We start from the raw sequence: 22812 nt of genomic DNA on the forward strand, positions 1-22812 counted from the left end.
GTAGCTTCGATGATGATGATAATAGTAATAATAACAATAATAATAATAATAATAATAATTATAATAATAATAATAATAATAATAAAGGATAAGGAATCTATGCAACTCGAAATCACAGATTTGTGTATTATCTACTCAGCAGCAAGTAGATAATCTTAAAATAGCCCAGGTTTGTTTGCATTTGGCATACAATAAAATTTATCTTAAATTTCTTCTATGAGTTGCGCTGTCATGACAAATATATATATATATACATATATATATATATATATATATATATATATATATATATATATATATATATATATGTATATATATACTGTATATATACATACATACATATATATATATATATATATATATATATATATATATATATATACATACATACATATATATATATATATATATATATGCCATATGAAATAATTGGCAGAAAAACACAATTAATCAAGGGAAATGTAACCAGTGATCCATGGCAATGTTTTGGAAATTCCAAATTACCAGGGTTGTTGTGGCCTGATTGGTAACGTCTCTGCCTGGTGTTTGCCAGACGGGGGTTCGATTCCTACTCAGTCTCGTGAGTGCCATTAGTTTCTGCAACTTTACCATCCTTGTGAGTTAAGGTTGGGGGGTTAGGGGGAGCCTATAAGTCTATCTGTTGATTCATCAGCAGCCATTGCCTGTCCATCCCTGGCCCTAGCTTGGGTGGAGAGGGGCCTTGGGTGCTAGGACGATCATATGATATAGGGTCAGTCTCTAGGGCATTGTCCTGCTTTCTAGGGCAATGTCACTGTCCCTTGCCTTTGCCATTCATGACGGCCTTTAAACCTTCAATCGGGTATCGAGAGGCAAAACACTTCCCAACCAAAGGGAAAGAGAAAATACAGTGCCACAGTTCCAAACCGAAAGTAACACGGTTTTGTTGTAGGACAGAATCTTCAAAAAAAAAAAAAAAAAAAAGAAAAAAAAATAAGATTCAGTGAATTTCACAGAATGCGAATTTCGTTATGCACGAAGGCTGATATGTAAAAGAGGGAATGCGGTAAAGGAGGAAGTCAATTAGGGGACAAAAATTCCAAGAATTCGTGAAGGATCTTAATCTTATTCTCTTTTATTCAAAACGAATTCAACTCTATTATAACTACTTCCCTTTCTGCATTCAAGGAACTCACAATTTATATCGTTTATTTGAAAATTACTTAGTTTTTTTGTCTTTATAAAAACCTGAGAAAAATAAACATACTTTATATACAAATTTCTTATCATAAAGGACTTAGCAGGCATAATCACAGAAAAACGAATGATTTACCGATGAAAAACCTCTTCAAAATTCATCTACATAATGAAGAGTGTTGCTGGAAGTAGGAAAGAAACATCCCACATTTTTAAGTGCAGTTTACACTATTTCTATTTTTAAAAAATGTTCAGTTTATGGATGCGTTGGCAGAAGTATCTGACATTAATGATACCATTTAAAGCTGCAGATGGTCAAACAACCGCAAAAAGATGTTTAATTCTAAAAACCCAGCAAAAAAAAGTTATTTACTAGACCCTTCGCATGGGTTGGAAATCCTCTCAAAGCTACGAAGTGGTACCTTCATTTAGCAAGACCCTTATTGTCAGGGAAACCATAATATCATTACAAAATAACTGGATGTGGGCCTGCCAATCAAGCATCCAAGTGCAACTCAAGTTCTACCAATTTAAGGCATCAAAAAAACAGTCTTTCAATTGTTTTGGCCATGGCTGAACTTCTAAGGGATGGTCGATTTTTTTAACTGTAATATCCAGTTTTTTGGGTTATTGACAACCTAAACTTTACAATGCTTGTGAGTTTGGGATGGGGGCTTTGTGGAAGCCTATAGGTCTACCTGATGTGTCATCAGCAGCCATTTCCTGGCACTTCCTGATCCTAGCTTGATGGAGAGGGTGCTTAGCTGAGCATATGTACACATGGAGGGATCTTCAAACCTCTAGAAAGCGTTGCCGTGCCCAATGCTAGTCATGAATTGTTTACTACAAGAGATGAATTGCAGTATATAGCTTAACATTTTTTCGCAACAGGTGTAGATGGAAATAAACCACACTCCATAATATGGGATGATACAATTGCAAGATGAGGTGACCAAACAATAGGTTCGTGTGTAATGAAATGGTTAATTGGTCTGCCAGACGACATTAAGGACACTAAAAAAAAATAAAGACTCGTGTTGTGGCCAAAATAGGAACTATATATTTGAAGCCATGCTTATGTGTTTCCATGAGTAAGGAGACAAAAATAACATCCCTTTTTAGTACCTGGTCATACACATATGGAATCAGGCACCATATATGTCTTGATAGACAAAAATAAGAAATCAACCATAAATATTGAGTTGCCAAGGGACTGGAGTACAACCATCAGAGCAATCAATAAAAAATATTACAAGTGATTGAAATGCAAATAACAGATTTCATGAATGAAAATTAAGAAAATGAAATACAATCCAAATGAAATTCAACATTTTATGTATTGGACAAAATCCTACACAACTGCAATCAGATTTGAGAAGGTGGGAAAAGGGGGACCACTGAACTGGATTCTCCCACAACTGAAGAGGAACCAAGGAAAATCCAACCATAAAAGTTGAAGGAATTATGGATCTCATTTCGCTTATTTCTACAGGAAGTAGAAATGTTTACAGAAGCTTGCAGGCAGCAGGAGAGGCCTCAGTTGATGTTTATCTACATGATGATCCCGGTGTGAGAGTGTTTTGTCTAACGTAATAAAAATTATAGGTCATTACTTTTCTTTTGAACACATGGCACAATTTTTCAGTTTTTAAGGAAAGACTTATGATTGATAAGTAATTAGTCTTATGATTTTGTTCTTTTCTTTGGTCATTGATCAATACTTTCCTTAATTTCAAATAAGAGTATCATTGACACTGTAATGTATTAGATATACGATAAACTATAGTATATGTTCAAAATGTTGGCCAAGAAAGGATCACCTTATAAGTATTTTTTTACCACAGAATTTGCGAAAAATAGATATGATAAAATTTGGACCATCATATCTTTTCTTTGAAATACAAATCAATAATACAATGTCTTGCATAGGAAAAGAAAGATAATGTAAGCAATTATAAAATATATCTTTCGTCTCCTGTAATTACCTGATTTTTAATAGAGGTTACTATATTTCAAATATTTTTATTCTCAGAACATTGATTTGTGTGAGTGGGCCTTCTAGTGCTCATCCCTACAGTTTACAACTAATATACTATTGGTGTTCTTTACTAAAATACCTAAAGAATTCAAGACGAAAAAAAAAAAAAAACAAATAAAGAAACAGTGCAAAAGCACTAAGGAACACGGCTTCGAAAAAATCACGCAATAGAGAAATTCTAATGAAGATTGAACACCACAAGTACATGGGTAATGAGAAAAGAAGCGTATTCCGGCACTGGGCAAGGAGATTAAACTGTATCCTCACCATTCGTTTTAGAAACAATGCTGAACGAGATTTTGTATTCTTTTTATATTACCATACAGAGAGAGAGAGAGAGAGAGAGAGAGAGAGAGAGAGAGAGAGAGAGAGAGAGAGAGAGAGAGAGAGAGAGAGAGAGAGAGAGAGAATGTTATCTTTTAGGGAGGCTGATTTTTCCGCTGGGCGTAAACCTATAGAGAAATTGGTGCTTAGAATCTAAATGCGAAACTTGCATGAAATTTAATGAGAAGGAAGATAAAGAACTTTTCCAAGTTATGAAATACCATCTCTCTCTCTCTCTCTCTCTCTCTCTCTCTCTCTCTCTCTCTCTCTCTCTCTCTCTCTCTCTCTCTCATCATGCAACCACATATTCTAAAAGCAAGATCACCCGTACAATATTCGTCCTTCAGAGGGACACACACAACATATTCATACCCTAAAAGCAGTCCATTTCTCCGGATGCCCATCATCCCAATTCGCCCATGCCCTCCATCCTCCATGCAGTCATTTCTTATCTTCCTGTACCTCCTCTAGACCCCCAGATCCCAGTCCACCTGCATAATATGAGAGATTCCTTTGGCCGCTTTACCACACTTGCATCATCTTCCTAATCACCCAGGATCTGCAAAGAAAAGGAAACACTGCTCACCAAATGTTGGACTGTTTGTGGGTATTAGAACACATTAAGGATATGCAGAGAAATATGATAAATAATGCAATTACCAAACATAAGATTTGGTTACTAAAAATACAATGTGAATATAACAAATAATATAAATATATTAAATGTTATAAAATAGCCATTAGGCTAAAAGGAAAGAGCAAGGGATAGAAAAGGAGAGACTAAATATATGATGAATATATGATACTGATTAATAGCATATAAAACAAAAAAAAATATTTTAAGTTAAGGAGACTTAATTTTGTCAGAGTTTCCCCCAAAATCAGAACAATTCTTATCGCCGGACACAAGTGAAATTAGTGAATGAATCACATAAATTTAAACTGTCCTTCTTAACTATCATCAGAACTTTAATTCTGGCAGTATCTAAAACTTGACCTCTAAATAGGCCAGGACTTCCAACACCAATAGATTTTATAATATACATGAGTAGGAATGAAGGATTTGAGGAGTATGCAACTAACCAATCTTGACATTTATTTTTTTTATCTGGAATGGTATGGGGAATATCCTAATAATTATGTATGTGTGTATATATATATATATATATATATATATACACATATATATAAATATATATACATATATATAATATATACATATAATATATATATATATATATATATATATATATATATATATATACATATTTAATCATTATTAGCTCCTCCAACGCTTATTGACGTAATGGACATCGGTTGGATTTCACCAGTCGTATCTATCTTGAGCTTTTAAATCAATACTTCTCCATTCATCATCTCCTACTTCACGCTTCATAGTCCTCATCCATGTCTAACATTCCAATTACCAGTTTTCAATTTTTATTTATTATTTATAAGCCGGGAGATTCTTAGCACCCCGCTACGCCCGGGACTGGGGGCCATTCTGTCATTTTCGCTTTCTATAGACTGAATAAATCCATAGAGGATTCATTTATTGGCTAGATTCATCAAAAGATAGTTCCTTGTGATACGCAGTGCCTATTTAACTAAGGCAAGTGACCCCCCCCCACCCCCGGTTCACTCTAATTCCAGTGGGATCATCCACCAGGCATTAGAAGTAGAAGCCGAAAAGACATTTTGTCTATCGCCTTAAATGCAACCCGTCACCCTGCTGCCTGTGACGTCATCGAGATTTAGGGGGCATTTCCTCCACACCCAAAGTACTCGTTACTCTATCAGGTTGCTCATCCGCTTATATATCCGTTGGCAAACATGGATTGCTCCCTGTTTTAGCCCTTGGGCTTGTAGCATCCTGTGTTCCCAACTAGGGTTGTAGCTTAGCAAGTAATAAAAATAGCATGATAGAATTTCATATATATATATATATATATATATATATATATATATATATATATATATACATATATATATATTTAGATCGATATGCACACACGCACATTCATATAGATTCAACCCTTCCCACCTCCTCACCCTTTTCTAATTACAACACAGCAGTTGTGGTTTCCGAGTGTACCTCTTAGGGTACTCCATCTCATCAGGGTATGGCTACTTCCTTATGTGTCCGGTAATGCGGTTCAGTATGACCAGAAAGAAATATATATACTGTATATATATATATATATATATATATATATATATATATATATATATATATATATATATATATAGCCAGACACTTACTGTTTATTACATCAGTAAGATATTGAAAACATTTCTATGGATATAGAAAATACGGAACAGCCTTCGTTCTGGATGCAGATCCCACTAAAAGAAACATTACCTTTGTAGTAAGACCAATGACACCCTTTGATAGAGTATCACAGTCTTCGGCCGGTCTAAAATAGCAGTCAGCCTTATGATGAAGAACAACACTGCCCTGGGCATATCTAAAGAGTATATGATTAACACTGCTAACGGCTAAGAGAAGCTGAAACGTGTGACAAATATAAATAAACTACACCTCGTCCTTGTGACATCATGGAGAAAAATTATGAAGAAAATGGATGTGTTAAACAGGCATTTAACTACCAAGAAATTTACTAAAGGAGACAGATGCCAATAAAAGAATCCTCATCTTTGGAGTAATCTTGCGATTTGGAGCATCTGGTGTGGTTCCCATCTCGTCCTCTGGGTGGTGATCCAGTGGAATTCCTGCTTTTGCCACATTGATCAAGTTTGATTTATCCAGGTATAGAGGGATTTTACCATCTGGAGCAAAAAGGACTTAATGTTTAGAGTGAATTTATGGTTCTCAGTGACCTCTTTCTTAATGATGTCTTCGTTGGACCTGGCTGGAACCATTAGTCTGCCATACACGTCCTTGGTCTCGTTTAGATCTACAGTTTTGTCTCGGGATTTTACTGTAGTTTTCTTGTTTCCAAACAAGAACATCTTTTTTTCTTCTTCCTCCTTAGGCTGACATCTCCATTAATTCACTGTGACACATCTTCATACAGTTTTCTACCAGTCACATCTGCGTTCAAGATTGTTGGTACTTACTCATCAAGGATATAAACATGAGTGATTACATTGTGTAGATTTTAACCTTCAGTAGCAATTGGGCTTCCATGTTTCTATATGGCTACCTTGATTTTTGTGATAACATCATGCTTCTTCTTGACAGCACTTGGCCCAAAGTCATGATGCTCAATAGGTTTTACCATGTTCCACGTCATACTGACTCTTGAATTCTCTTACTACATGGTGAGTTTTGGTGTGACCATGAAGAACCATTGTCTAATATTGGCATTGTTCTAGATGCCGACGAGTCTAGAATGAGTTTTCATCAGATGGTTTATATACTTACATGCATAGTCCACCCCTATGGATACAAAGGGAATGTCATTCTTCGTGTGATTGCAATGTTGCCTGCGTGCAAATCTTCCCAGGTTTCAAGGAAATTGGTTCTCATATCATACCACCTGGGCCATAGTTGCCTGTATTTGATCTGGTCAAAGGTGACAAAGAGCTTGCTCAAATGCCCTCCGGCTTAGAGATGAAGCTCTAGGTCAGTATTTTAGGTCGCAGTGACAAAGAAAGGTTACTTCCACCTGAAGTAGGTATTTCATCATTGCCTTAAACATTGCATTTTGGATTTCTATTTCTTGGTGAACTGTGATAAAATCAGCAATAGTTAAGGCAGCAAGTAGGGTGGCGTTTGCTTGTTTCACAAACTCAGCTTTTGTACGCTTGCTCCCCTCCAAACACAGCTTCAACTCCCTCTGTTGCCTTCAGACAGACCTCTTTCAGTTTTGGATTTTGCTTGAAGAATTCCTTCATTGCCATTTCACAGACCAAGAAGACCATGGGTGTAATAGTTACAATTCAGGATCTGCCTTGGTGTTGCAGATCCATATATATCAACTTTTATCTAGACATCATTAATACCGGAGTTCTCAATGTAGGTCTCCCAGTCGTGGGACAACTATGCTTTTCAGGTCAAGTTTGGCATCTAGCAGTTGGACCACCTTATCATAAGGAGCCATATCAAATAAAATGATAGTGGGGTGCTCTCCACCAACACCCAGCTTTTTTAGTTGACTTGCTTGCATACACTGCTTCCAGTTGATAGACTCCTGACCTTGACAAGTAGCTTCTTCAGCAGATTGTGGGTTATCACTCATGTTTAGCGCTTGCAAAAAACTATAATACAACGACCTCTTACATATAAGGTACATTAAACTGAACACCATACATAAAATAAGCCTACCACAATATCAATCCGTATAAATCCTCCTTTAATCTGTCTTAATTTATTAATTAGAATAAAAAAATTCGCGTTGCTGGAGTACTAAGTAACGTAATGTCCCTAAAATCCATTAAACTTGCCTCTATCATATTGACCTTTATGAAATGAAATGACCACTCCTCTTCTTCGTCCTTTTGAATCCTTTCAAAAACATGATATCACATTCTAACAGCTCATCTAATCACATCACCCTTTCCATTCCTTAATATTCCCAAATCTTTTGACTGCCCTCCATACAACCTCAGCAGTCACTTTCAAAGCATTTCAAAGTTTGCTGTAGCCCATTCTACTTTGATTCTCTCTCTCTCTCTCTCTCTCTCTCTCTCTCTCTCTCTCTCTCTCTCTCTTTTCTCTCTCTCTCTCTAATCCAGCCCATTCTACTGTGCCTCTCTTCTCTCCACCAACAGTCTCTAGTCCGATTCTCTTTTCATCTACGGTTCCATATAAAAAGTAAAAAAGAATACTGGGGACACAGCTGTTCAATTCTTTGTACCCTAAATATTTAATTGAATACGAAGTATAAAGGCATCGATAAATTATATCAACTAAGAGTCATTTATGTCATTTTCAAAAGATGTATTGAAAATCATACTGATGATCAATATCAAAGAAAAAATATGTTGGCTTTCCCCATTCTGTATATGTATATATGGCGAGATAGCAGGATTATGACGTCTTTCCATGTGTCGAACAGGTGTGTTGATATAAGCCATCTGTGTTTAATTAATAGGAAAGCAAAATTGCCTTAAATATTTTGAGTCACCCCTCATAATAGTATTTTCAATTATACTTAGCGACAAAATATAACCGTATTTTGAGTAACCCCAGATCATAGTATCTAAGATTTAGGCTTAGCAACAAAATGTAAACAGTGCTGCAGAATTCAGTAATCTACACCTATGTGGGTTTTTTAGTCTCCATCGATTAGTTTTGCACCATAGGATGGTTCTATATAATGAGTAACCTAAAGCAGAACAACTGAAACATATATTATAAAATTATTAGACAAAAACCTGCGAAAACATTGCTAGATTTTTCAAGAATTGAATATTTAAGTTGCATGTTATTCTTAGAGGAAGCATTGTTGAATAACCAACTGATAGGTAATTGTACTCAGCGACAACAATAACAATGAACACTAATAAATCTTAATGACATTCTACAACTGTAATGATATTATGATAAGCAATAATCAAGATAGAATTAATTCCTTACCGGATCACAGATATAAATAAAAAGAATTACTTACTACAGTAGCACAAAAAAAAAACGCATGCCAAGTCGCATTATAAAGCGTCAGTCTGTACGTTGCGTCATAATGCGTCTGTGCTCCTGTCTGTATGTATATCATGTGGATTGCATCATAGAGGAAGCAATTCATCGCTCATGATTGAGTAAACGATGTGGGCAATGAGAGAGAGAGAGAGAGAGAGAGAGAGAGAGAGAGAGAGAGAGAGAGAGAGAGAGAGAGAGAGAGAGAGAGAGAGAGAGAGAGGGCTTACAGACAAAATTATACTGACAGAGATTATGACATGAGAGGGGCAGAAAGAATTACAATATCAAATATGGGCTGATAGTCGAATGACGATATATTGCTCAAGTTTAAAAGGAAGAAAAACAAAGTTATTAACATTGTGCGTGCTTGAATCGTACCTCCCGGAGGGTTGTTCCCTCTTTAAATTCATTCATGAGATCCTCCTGCCACCTGGGCACTACGGAAGAGAATTCCACCTCTTCTTCCATATCCTTGGGGATGTTTGCTCTGAGTAGGATTTGGGTCTCTCTCTCTATCTCTCTCTCTCTCTCTCTCTCTCTCTCTCTCTCTCTCTCTCTCTCTCTCTCTCTCTGGCAGGAGAAAGTGAATAGATAGCAAAGGGAGCTGGCTAGAAAGGATGTGTTGAACCTTAATGTGCCCATAAAGGACACGCCGATAAAAATGCATAAATCTGGGGAGCAAACACAGAAACTCATACACTTCCCCACACTCACAAATATACTGCGTATATAAAAAGAGAGAGAGAGAGAGAGAGAGAGAGAGAGAGAGAGAGAGAGAGAGGGGGGGGGGCACCATTTATATTCCTTCAGAGAAAATAAAAGGAACAAAGAAAATGGCATTGGTTTTCTTATCAATAAAAATCTCGCGGGTAACAGAAGAATTTTGTAGCATTAGTGATAAAATTGAAGGATTGATTATCAAACTAGATACGAAGTATAAACTGATCATTCAAACGTATGCACCGACAACATCCCATACAGAGGAAGAAATCGAAACCTTTCATGAAGATCTGGAATATCTATGAAGAAACCTTAGATTCAATCTACATTTTTTAGGTGATTTAAATGCTAAAGCAGGTCAAAATAAGAGAGGAGAATCAGTAGTAGGTGAATTTGGAGTAGACACAAGAAATGACAAATGGGATATACATGTAGAATTTGCTGAAAGAAATTATCTTAAAATTATGAACACAAAAGGAACATAGAAGAAAATGGACACGTAGAAGCCCAAACGGAGAAACGAAAAATTAAATAGATTTTATTTTCAGTGATAATATTAACTTAGTTAAAGATGTAAGTGTTAAACAACATAAAGGTCAAGCGACCATAGAATAGTGAGAAATAAAATTTGTCTAGATCCAAGGAAAGAAAGAAGACAAACTAATTTTAAGAAAGAAAACAAACATTTCTGTAATGAGAGAAAATATGATGAGTTTAGTTAAGCAATACCAAATACAAAAGAAGAAATGAACAGTAATTTAACAAAATTTGTATTGGAATCGGCACAAGAGATAGGTGGAAAAGTTCCTAAACAAGATCAAGGAAAATTATCATAAAACAACACACTCATAAAGAAAAGATTGGAAATGAGGGTAAAAACCATGAGATATAAAACAGAATTAGCAGAAGCACCCAAATCCCTAAAGAAACTCAAAACCCAAGACATTCGTAAACACAATCAGACCAACATTACGGAAACACTTAAGAAAGGAAGAAGCTTCAAATTGATGGGTGCCAACAGATATTTGTTTTAAAGGATGGAAATAGGAATATCAACAAAAGAGATGCAGTGATAAATATTGTAGAGAATTTCAGTATAATGCTAAACAATAGTGATATAAGAAATTACTTGGCCAAAAGAAATAATAACACACCAGAGCCAGTACCAAATTTACTAGTAGGAGAAAAAGAAAACATTAAAAGACATGAAAAGAGGCAAATCAGCAGGAGAAGATGGCCAAACAATTGATTCAATTATAGGCAGAACTTTACACAAAAAGTCTGCATGAACGATCTATACTTACATCTTCGAAAAACCTAAATCCTTATACTAATTCACGAAAAAGGAGACACAAAAGATCTGAAAAATTACCACCCAATAACTTTATTCTTAGTAATATACAAAATATTTATAAAGATCATACTAGGCCAAATAGAAAGACAGCTAGACTTTAATCAACCAGGAGAACAGACGGGCTTTAGAATCGAATATTCAACAACTGACCATATCCAGCTAATGGAAAAATTTTTCAACAGAGTTTGACAAATCACTGTGGATGGCTTTTATAGACTATAAGAAAGCTTTTGGTTCTGTAAAAACTTCGGCAGAAATGAAAGCTCTCCAAAGACAGGGATTAGATGAATCTAATGTTAGAACACTTGAAGATACTTATACGTGAAGCACACCATTTCTAAAACCACATGAAGATAGTGAAAAAATTCCGATTTAGAGAGGAGTTAGACAGAAACACCCCATCTCTCCTAAATTATTCAAAGCATGCCTAGAAGAAGGTTTTTAAGAATTCAGATTGGGTAAATGTATGAATTAACATCAATGGGAAATATCTTAACGATTTAAGATTTGCAGATAAGGTAGTTCAATATATTTAGTGAATCATGGGATGAATTGCAAAAGATGATAGAAGATTTGAATAGAGAAAGAAATGTAGGACTGATGATGAATATGAGTATAACCAAGATAATGTTCCATGAAAATGCAGAGACAACAAATAAGAGTTATGAACGAACCTCTAGAGATTGTTAATGAATACACGTAATCAGGGCACACCGTAAGTGTTTCCCCAGACATGAGACTGAAATCAAAATTAGATTAAACATGGGATGGAGAGCTTTTGGTAAACAAACTGGGAATATGAAAAAAGTAAAATGTCACTTTCTTTAAAAAAGAAAAATATTTAATCAGATGGTCCTACCAGTATTAACTTATGCATCAGAAACTCGGAGCCTTACTAAAGCCTTAGAACATATGATATTTAAAACTCAAAGAGCTATGGAAAGAATAATGATGGGAATAACTTTAAGACAGACAAAAGAGAAACATGGAGAGGAATAGGAGAACAAACTAAAGTAGAGGATATTCTAACTTGCAAGAAAAGAACATACTGTCTAATGAGAATTACAGATAATATATGGACATTAAGAATGACAGAATGGGTCCCTAGAGATTGCAAAAGAAGCATGGTTAGACGATATAAGAAAATTTGCGACAAGAGGCTGCCATAGAAAGACCATAAACAGATGGGAGTGGAAGGACATGTCTGAGGTCTTTTTCCTGCAGTGGACTAGTTATGGCTGATGAAGATGATATATACACATATATCTTTATGCCTTTTCCCCTTGGAAAATTTTATAAATTTTTGAATGAAGTTGTTGGCCACATGCCCTTCTCCACCCTGTATGCAACCCCTTATCATCGACTGAATATGAAGCTAATTCAGTGCTCAAGTAAAGAGTCCTAAAAAATTTAATTTCATTGTAGTCCCAAAACAGCTTTCAGAGCGACCTTCTCCGACGTTTTATTTCGGGATAGTTTGGTAACGTATTATCCACGTATTATGCAACTACCACACAGCATCTTCTGAAAATCTTTTTCATCAAGGCTCCAGTAGTGACCTCTAAGAACGATAATGACAGACAGTTTACATAATAACACAAGTAGCTTATAATTTGACGTCCCTGGAAGAGGGGATAATATAGCCTCCCATTCATGATATCCCTTATTCCATCATTACAGTGTTTGGGATCAGCCAGGGAGAAAGGAGCCAACGTAGATTATGGTGATTAAAACCATGTCGTTAAAAGGAAAGGAGAAAAGTAAGGTGCGGTTTTAAAAAAGGCAACTAATTTACTGAATTTGCCTACAGATGTCACTGTATCTCCCTGAACTATCTTTTCAAAGTAAAAGGGAGATCTTAATGATAAGCTCTGACACGGAAAGCCTTTCTCTTTGAACGCTCAACCAGCTGAGGGATCAAGCACTGCACACTAGTGACTATATTTAGCACCTTGGCTTTAGGTGATAGGGTCTAAGGCACTTAAAAGTATACCAAAATTTAAATAAGAGAAATAGAATTGGCTGTAAACCAACGGCATGGTTTTGTTCAACTTGAATATTACTTTGAATGCAATGGATAATGTAAAATATAAAGGAACTATTTACGTATAGGCTTCTATGAGTTTTTCAGGAGCAAAAATGTCAAAAGTTTCTAGGAGAAACATTGTAAAAACAAAATGCTTATAAAGAGTTTAATATTTGCACTAGGAATTGATTTATCAATGGATATAATAGCTTTTTCTTTTCAAAATGTAAATTACAATTAAAATATCTTTTGTTAGATTTTTTATTCCCACTTAGTAATAAAGGTATAACAAGTCCTAAGTTAAAACTAGAAAGGCACGCACTAGAGCGCAAACCTCTGCTGTGGCAGCTTATTATTATTATTATTATTACTAGCCAAGCTACAACCCTAGTTGGAAAAGCAATATGCTATAATCCCAAGGGCTCCTATAGGGAAAAATAGCCCAGTGAGGAAAGGAAATAAGGAAATAAATAAATGATGAAAATAAATTAACAGTAAATCATTCTAAAAACAGTAACAGCGTCAAAACAGATATGTTCAATATAAACTATTAACAACGTCAAAAACATATGTAATATATAAACTATAAAAAGACTCATGTCAGCCTGGTCAACATAAAAACGTTTGCTCCAACTTTGAACTTTTGAAGTTCTACTGATTCAACTACTCGATTAGGAAGATCATTCTACAACTTGGTAACAGCTGGAATAAAATTTCTAGAATACTGTGTAGTATTTAGCCTCATGATGAAGAAGGCCTGGCTATTAGAATTAACTGCCTGCCTAGTATTACGAACAGGATAGAATTGTCCAGGGAGATCTGAATGTAAAGGATGGTCGGAGTTATGAAAAATCTTATGCAACATGCATAATGAACTAATTGAATGACGGTGCCAAAGATTAATATCTAGATCAGGAATAAGAAATTTAATAGAACGTAAGTTTCTGTCCAACAAATTAAGATGAGAATCAGCAGCTGAACACCAGACAGAAGAACAATACTCAAAACAAGGTAGAATGAAAGAATTAAAACACTTCTTCAGAATAGATTGATCACCAAAAATCTTGTAAGACTTTCTCAATAAGCCAATTTTTTGTGCAACTGAAGAAGACACAGACCTAATGTGTTTCTCGAAAGTAAAATTGCTGTCGAGAATTACACCTAAAATTTTAAGAGTCATACAAATTTAAAGAAAGATTATCAATACTGAGATCCGGATGTTGAGGAGCCACCGTCCTTGACCTACTTACAGTCATACTTTGAGTTTTGTTAGGATTCAACTTCATACCCCATAATTTGCACCATGCACTAATTTTAGCTAAATCTCTATTAAGGGATTCACCGACCCTAGGTCTACATTCAGGGGATGGAATTAATGCAAAGAGAGTAGCATCATCTGCATATGCAACAAGCTTGTTTTCTAGGCCAAACCACATGTCATGTGTGATAGTATGAAAAGTAATGGGCCAAGAACACTACCCTGTGGAACACCGGAAATCACATTCCTATACTCACTATGGTGCCCATCAACAACAACTCTTTGAGATCTAATACTTAAAAAATCAATAATAATGATAAGAAACGACCCACCCACTCCCAACTGTTTGAGTTTGAAAATAAAGACCTCATGATTAGCACAGTCAAAGGCAGCACTAAAATCAAGGCTAATCATACGAACTTCTTGACCACAACGGATTTCTGTACAGCATTGGAGATTGTAAGAAGGGCATCACATGCTCCAAGGCCTTTACGAAAACCAAATTGCAAACTATGTAATAGAGGATTACCTTCAGCAAACCTATTAAGACGTTTTGCCAGAAGACGTTCAAAAACTTTAGATAATATGGGAGTTATAGAAATTGGGCGATAATCAGTGGGACATGAGCTACCACAAACACATTTACATAGAGGAGTAACATTACCAATTCTCCAACAAGTGCTAAAAGCTCCTCTTCTTGCTAACTTGCGCAAAATAACAGATAACTTTGGAGCTAAGAAATCTGCTGTCTTTATAAAAAACAAAGAAAAAATACCATTTGGGTCTACACCTCCATAAGCATCAAGGTCCATCAACAGAGCTTTAATCTCACGAGATTGAAAAGCTAAACTAGTTAGTTTAGCCTCAAAAAAACAGGAATGAGGAAGTTCAAGTATTTCATTACTCTGTTTACTGTCACAAACATCAGCCAAAAGGGTTGCCTTTTCCTTTGAACAGTGAGTGACTGCGCCATCTGGTTTAAGTAAAGGAGGAACTGTTGCATCTACACCAAAGAGTGCAGATTTAAGGGTAGACCACCATTTATGTTCCTGGGTTGTACCAAAAAGGGTTTCTTTTAATGTTAAATTGTACTCCTTTTCAGTTGAGGCATAAACTCTCTGAGCAAAAGCTCGAAGCTGAGTATAGTTGTTCCAGGTCAAATCTGATCTGTTACCCTTCAAAAGATGATAGGCCCCCTGCTTCTCCAAATAAGCATGTCTACAATCATCATTGAACCACAGTTTGTCCTTCACTCGGTACCTTAGCACACGAGAAGGGATACGCCAATCAATTATGTTGGCTAGATTCTCATTCAAAGGGACAACAGGATCTACACTACTATATAATTGTGACCAATTCAAGCACAAAAGATCATGCAAAATCCCATTCCAGTCTGCTTGGGATTTCATATAAATTTTACAAGAGTATGATATATCAGGGACAGGCTGCTCAGTCTTCACTGCTAATAAAATCAAGGCATGATCAGATGTCCCGACTGGAGAACCAACCTTACTAGTTATAACGCCAGGGGAGTCAGTGTATACGAGGTCCAAGCAATTACCAGACCTGTGAGTAGCTTCATTTATGATTTGCTCAAAGCCTGATTCAGAGGCAAAGTCTAAAGTAAGCCATGGTGATCGGTAGGAGAGATAGAACTTGACCACTCCTTATGGTGAGCATTAAAATCACCAACAAAGACAAAAGAAGCCTTTTTATTATCTTGTATCTTAGCCATAATGGTAAGAAGACAATCAAAGATAGAATCATCCATGTCTGGATTCCCGTAGATCGAACACAAATAAAAGTTGTTATGCCTGCCACAAACTTTTATTACCTGAATCTCATGACATCCACATTGATAGCAGGACTTATGAGAAGCAGGGTACTCGGTCCTAATATACACCGCCATTCCCCTGGCCCTAGGGATGGCATCACGTTTCTACATTATTGGCTTCTTAAAACCAGTTATAAGGAGCTCAGATGAGTGCCTCATATTAGAAACCAAAGTTTCTGAGCACAAAAGAATATCATACTGTCTGGATGCAACTGTAAGGTCTTGGATATTTGCATGAAGACCAAGAATATTACAATACAGAAGACGACATTGACGAAATCTAGGACGTACTGGTCCCGGATTTCGCTCAATGTCTCCAGACAGCATAAGAATTAATAGAAATAAAAAAAAGAGACATCATACTTAAAAACTAGATTAACAATAATTATAACAAAAACAATATGTACAGAATTATAAATAAAGTGATTGATGAAACCCATAGACATAAACTATAGTAAAAAGTCGGAAAAACTGGTCAACATGGAGGAGCCGATACACCATGCAAGGTTAAATACCCTCCAGGATAGCCACTTCAACTGAAGGGAGGACAGTAAGGATGGTTTCGAGAAGAAAACGAATCAGAAAAGGAAAAGACAGCCTCTTGATAAACCACCAGGCATCCATGGCCCTTCTATTAAGCCTGCCCAACACACCATTTCAAAAAAACAAGAGGAAGAAAAAAAAAATAATAAGATAGAATAGTGTGCCCGAGTGTACCCTCAAGCAAGAGAACTCTAACCCAAGACAGTGGAAGACCATGATACAGAGGCTATGGCACTACCCAAGACTAGAGAACAATGGTTTAATTTTGGAGTGTCCTCCTCCTAGAAGAGCTACTTACCATAGCTAAAGAGTCTCTTCTACCCTTACCAAGAGGAAAGTACACTGAACAAATTACAGTACAGTAATTAACCCCATGGGTGAAGAAGTGTTTAGTATCTCATTGTTGTCAGGTGTATGAGGAAAGACGAGAATAGGTAAAGAATAGGCCAGACTATTCTGGGTAAGTGTAGGCAAAGAAAAAATAAGCCGCAACCAGAGAGAGGGATCCAATGCATTACTGTCTGGCCAGTCAAAGGATCCAATACCTCTCTAGTGGTAGTATCTCAACGGGCGGCTGGTGTCCTGCCCAACCTACTACCTACTACCTCGACCTTGGACCTTCAACATATATTAATTGGCGTGGATTTTCATATATTCAAATATGAACCAAGTTTGCAGTCTGTGACAACGATGTCCAAACTTATGGCTGATTACGTGAATTGAACATTTTGCTTGACTGTGACCTTGACCTTCCAAAGTTTAATCATTTCCAGTTTTTTACATAACAGCTAATCCCTGCAAATTCCATTACGATTAGAATTGTGGCCAGAAAGCTGTTCACAAGCAAACACACACACATACACAAATAGGGGTGAAAACATAACCTCCTTGAAGGCCCTATTCAGGAAAATGAAAAAGTGTTACAACATGATGGGTATCTACAGTATATTCCCACCATCCTGAAGCAAATTAAAGGTTAAGACCCAACAATTCGCTGAAACAAATTATTCAACTCATTCAAATGTCCAGTTTATCATACTTAATCGACGAACCATCGAACAGACCTATTGAATCCTCAGAAAGGTAATGAAGAATGATGTTAACACGCAAAAAGAAAAAAAAAATTATAGTGCGATTGTATGATGTTCTACGTTTGGAATTAGCTCGTAGTGACACTTCGTTTGGTCAAATTTTAAGGTTTATACGCAGTTTGGTATCCACACTTTTGCAGGGGAATGGAAGAGCAGGTTGGAGACGAGTAGCATGAAAATCGACACTGAATTAGCTTACAAAACTGTTCACTCTACAATAGGTGACTTGCACGTGCAAAATAATTATATAAATCCCTTTTCATTTGTTAGCCAATGAATTGCAGTGTATAAATCACTTGCAAAGCATTGCAAATGCAAAGACTTCTTTGAGGTTTCACCGTAAACAACCGTTGTCACATACAAACACAACTTTATGGATACATAGTTTCTCATATGCAATTGATGTATTGTTCAGTGTCTTGGTTTGGCGTTTGTCTTTTCTGGGACTTGAGTAAACTTACAGTTATTTGTATAATTCAAGGGGCTTTATTTCAAGCTCCCAGGAAAACAAAGTTTAGTCGCCGAGTTATACGCTGGGTAACCTGAGTTTACCATGAACAGTTAAGGGTACAAGATTTATGATAAACTTTTACATTAGCTCAAAGAGATAAGTTAAAAAATATTTTTTTTTGAATAATTATCATGGATAGGGAATAAGTTATGGAATTTCATAAAAAAAAAAAAAAAAAAATCAAGATACTTAGAAAATGTGGTAGTTAAGTGAATTCATCCGAAACTGACAATCTTGGGGTCCTGAGTTCAAACCCGGTCACAGTCTGATAAACTTCAGTTTCTAAGAGATAAGGATGCGAGGGTGGGGTTATAGGAATTACGGACCCCTTAGGTACGGTATACCATTATTTAGGCTGGTCCACCGTAATCATGTATATCTGCGTTCCCTTTCTCGGATATTGTGTGAAAGTATAAATAGCAGTTATTTTTCCTTATGAACGGCACTTGAACCCTTAAATTGGCTCTGCGTTTCAGAGGAGGGTTTATCTAGAACATAATTACTAAAGCCGATTACAGCCGTTATGTTTGAGAGAAACATCTTTCTTTGTCTATCAGACTCTAAGATTTAATAATTTACATCTGATTCAAACAAAAATATTCCATTTCATAAGCAAATGGTATATGTATAATAACCAACTGATAGCTACGAAGTGATAAAAAAAAAACGACAACAACAACGACAACAACAACAACAACAACAACAACGACATGGTTGATGAAGGACAGAAGGCCGAGATTTTGACATTCATATAGGGATATATCTATTTTTCTTAAACTATTATATGTGAGAATTTTAATCAAGATTCCCAATTTTTCTCATTTAATAACGGTAAATCTATCATGTTAGCGAATCATGTATTGCACGAGAGAAAACTGTCTGTGAAATTGTTCCTTAGCTTATTGATTAATCTATTTATGAGGCAAATGATTTATCATTTCCTCAAGGCACTTAATTACGTTTCACGCTTCATATGAACTTGAACTTAGTCCATTAGCACTAAGAATAACGCCACTGATGCTAAGCCAGAGCTTTATTGAAGATCCAAATGATGAAAAATAAGCAATAAAGTTATTAAAAGGTTACGTACCCAACGTCTAATGAAGGGAGAACCAGCGCGCGCGCACACTCACCCACACATCCTCACTGCATGGTTTACATCCCACCATTGGCTATCCCCCTTCATTACTCTGAAAGAGATTCTCCCTTTGAATAGAATATGTCCTGCATCTCACTTTAACCTGGTTTTTATATATGTACCATAACATGAATGTATATGTGCGCGCAAATTTTCATGCTTGAATATAACGTAAATTTGAGTTTACCGGTTCGAAATGCATGCGCTAGCTAGATATCTTAATGTATATCAAGAAAAATTTTATAAAAGCATGCATTGAAGACAGATAGCTAAAAAAAAAAAAAAAAAAAAAAAAAAAAAAAAAAAAAAAAAAAAAAAAAAAAAAAAGGACGACACCTATTTCCCCAAGTCATAAATTATTTCTCCTATCTAAATTAGTAAAAAAATAGAATGTACCCCATCAACTTTTACCAGTTGTAAATGGAACACCAGTGAAAACTTAATCGATCTACATCGTTAGCATAGCCTCTATGTAAACGACACGAAGGCTGCAGGCGAGGACGGACGTTCTATCTATACATAGTAAGGATCGAATAAAGAAACAAGTAAATGTCAACTTCGCAATGGGGCCACGTTGTGCCCGACAAGAAGGAACGCGGGGGAGCGAGGAGTGCCACACTATACCAAACACAAGCCTTCGAACGCTAAGCAAACACGGTCAAGGTCTCGCTGCATAAAAATCTACTAATAAGCAACCCATAAAGATTTGTTTGGCCTTATCCTTCGTTGACAATGACTTCTCTTTTCCTATATTGTTATTGCTATTATTGCAATCAATATTTTCCATGAGAAAAATGACAACTGCACAATCCAAAAGAGCATTTAACTTTGAAGTGGTGTAATCCAGTTTGTTCTAATTAATGAGCTTTGAAGCACAGAGAAGTGCACAAGCACTGCCAAATTCTCTCTCTCTCTCTCTCTCTCTCTCTCTCTCTCTCTCTCTCTCTCTCTCTCTCTCTGTGGCTGATATTTACATCTATTAAAGTCATGTGTTAATGACACAGTCATCATTAAAAGCCACGTGTCAGAAACTCATTAATCAGCGTTCACGGTCATAGGTTCATTTCAAGTCTAAGAACAGATTATAGAATTCAACAGGAATATGTACAGTTGGCCTCAATTTAATTTATATCTCTCTTGAAGGTTCGTTTTGTAGTATAGTGCTGGCATTGTTTCGAGTCCTTGTCCAGCCAGCATTTATCATAAAAGAATTTCCAAATATTCCCAATTTTGAATTCGGTATTAAATGCCATTTGTGGTGATATTTACTTACATATATATACATACAAACATACATACATGCGCGCGCACACACACACACACACACGCATATATATATATATATATATATATATATATATATATATATATATATATGTGTGTGTGTGTGTGTGTGTGTGTGTGTGTTTTCAACTAGTATATTTATCAATAAAAGGAAACACTCTTATGACCTTATAAATATTGATTTTCTATAGCTATGTTATACTATAAAGCGGAATTTAAAGTAAGGATTATACACCAATACATTCTGTAAAAGTCACAATGAAAAATTAAGCTCCGTTTCCCTCGTTATCCATTTTGTTTTGAAAACAAAAAGGTGATTTTGCCGACTAATCAAGATAAGAAAATAAAATGGATTGGTAAATAGATTTCATATCTTGTAGGCCTAAGGTACTTGAGGAAAATCAAAATAAAGTCTTGTGGCCTAATTGTTCAGTAATTACTTTCCGCTTGGTAAGAGTAGGAGGGACTCATTAGCTATGGTAAATCAGCTCTTCTAGGACAAGAAGACTCCAAGATCAAACCATTGTTCTCTAGTCTTGGTTAGTGCTATACCCTCTGTACCATGGTCGTCCACAGTCTTGGGGTGGAGTTCTCTTACTTGAGGGTACACTCAGACATACTATTCTATGTAATTCCTTATTTTCCTTTCTCACTAGGCTATTTTCCTTGTTAGAGCGTTTAGGCTTATAGCATCCAAATTTGTTCGTAGCTTAGCTAATAATAATAATAATAATAATAATAATAATAATAATAATAATAATAATAATAATAATAAAATATAGAAAAACTAGAGGCTAAAGTAGCTCCAGGACTCATGCAGAAGTATGATCGTAAGAACGGGGCACATAATGAGAAAAGTAATGGACTTCTAAGGAGGCAGGATGCAACCCGGAACCCTACGCTATAAATATCACCCAGTCGAAAGACCGAGATAGAGAAAATAATAATATTAATAATAATAATAATAATAATAATAAAATATGATGATAACAATAATAATAATAATAATAAAATATAATAATAATAATAATAATAATAATAAAAATGATAATTTTGACTGTTGGGAGGTCATGGTGCCAAATTAATTATGTTCATAAATATAATTAGAAAAGGCCATATTGAAAGTTTACGAATTATCATAAAAAATTTATATAAATGGGGTGACAATAATGTTACAAAGGTGTGATTAGAAGTCTTAAAAAAAAATTGAAACTACCATAAGAATATACGGAATATGCACAAGGAAGGTTCATGATGTGATTATCATACATGAGCAATTGTGAGCAAATACAAATGGTAGTAAAAGTTTGACGAAGGGATGTAAATCATAAAGTAAAAGGGGTAAGACGCTCTATTGAATGAAAAGAAAAGAGAGAGAGAGAAAAAAAAGGGCGAAAATTAGATATGACCGAATCAAAATGTAAGAAGGGACTGTGGAGTAATCCCTGCTTTTATCATTATTATTATTATTATTACCTAGGCTACAACCCTAGTTGGAAAAACAAGACGCTATAAGCCCAAGGGCTCCAACAGGGAAAAATAGCCCAGTAGGAAACGAAATAAGGAAATAAATAAACGACATAAGTAATGAACAATTAAAATAGAATATTTTAAAAACATTAACAACATTAAAACAGATATTTGATGTATAAACTTTAAAATATGAATAGCAGTTGTTGGATGTGATTGGAAGTTTTGAAAAATGGAGGGAGACGTTTTAAGTGACAGTTTAGTTATTGCAAAAGTCAGGAGAGTTGAAAGAGAAAATAAAGGTGAGATGGAAAATATGATAACAAAAAGTTAGCATTGGTGGTTTTGTAATGCAAAAGATCAATGATTTTGGTAGTGGTGGGAAGATTAAGTGAAAGATCTAGAATGTGTCCAGTTAAATAGGTGATGGAAGCTCAAAA

The 22812-nt window shown here is 35.6% G+C and overlaps 1 long non-coding RNA gene across 1 annotated transcript in view; it reads right to left on the minus strand.

Moving 5' to 3' along the window:
• Nucleotides 1-3907: 3907 nt before the first annotated feature.
• Nucleotides 3908-22812, minus strand: part of LOC137657620 (uncharacterized) — an 83911-nt gene continuing 65006 nt past the window's right edge. The window contains exon 2 of the long non-coding RNA XR_011047170.1: nucleotides 3908-4097. This is a non-coding gene — a long non-coding RNA (uncharacterized lncRNA). The remainder of the gene's footprint in view (nucleotides 4098-22812) is intronic.

The sequence above is a fragment of the Palaemon carinicauda genome, chromosome 1, assembly GCF_036898095.1.
Source record: "Palaemon carinicauda isolate YSFRI2023 chromosome 1, ASM3689809v2, whole genome shotgun sequence".
NCBI lineage: Eukaryota > Metazoa > Arthropoda > Malacostraca > Decapoda > Palaemonidae > Palaemon > Palaemon carinicauda.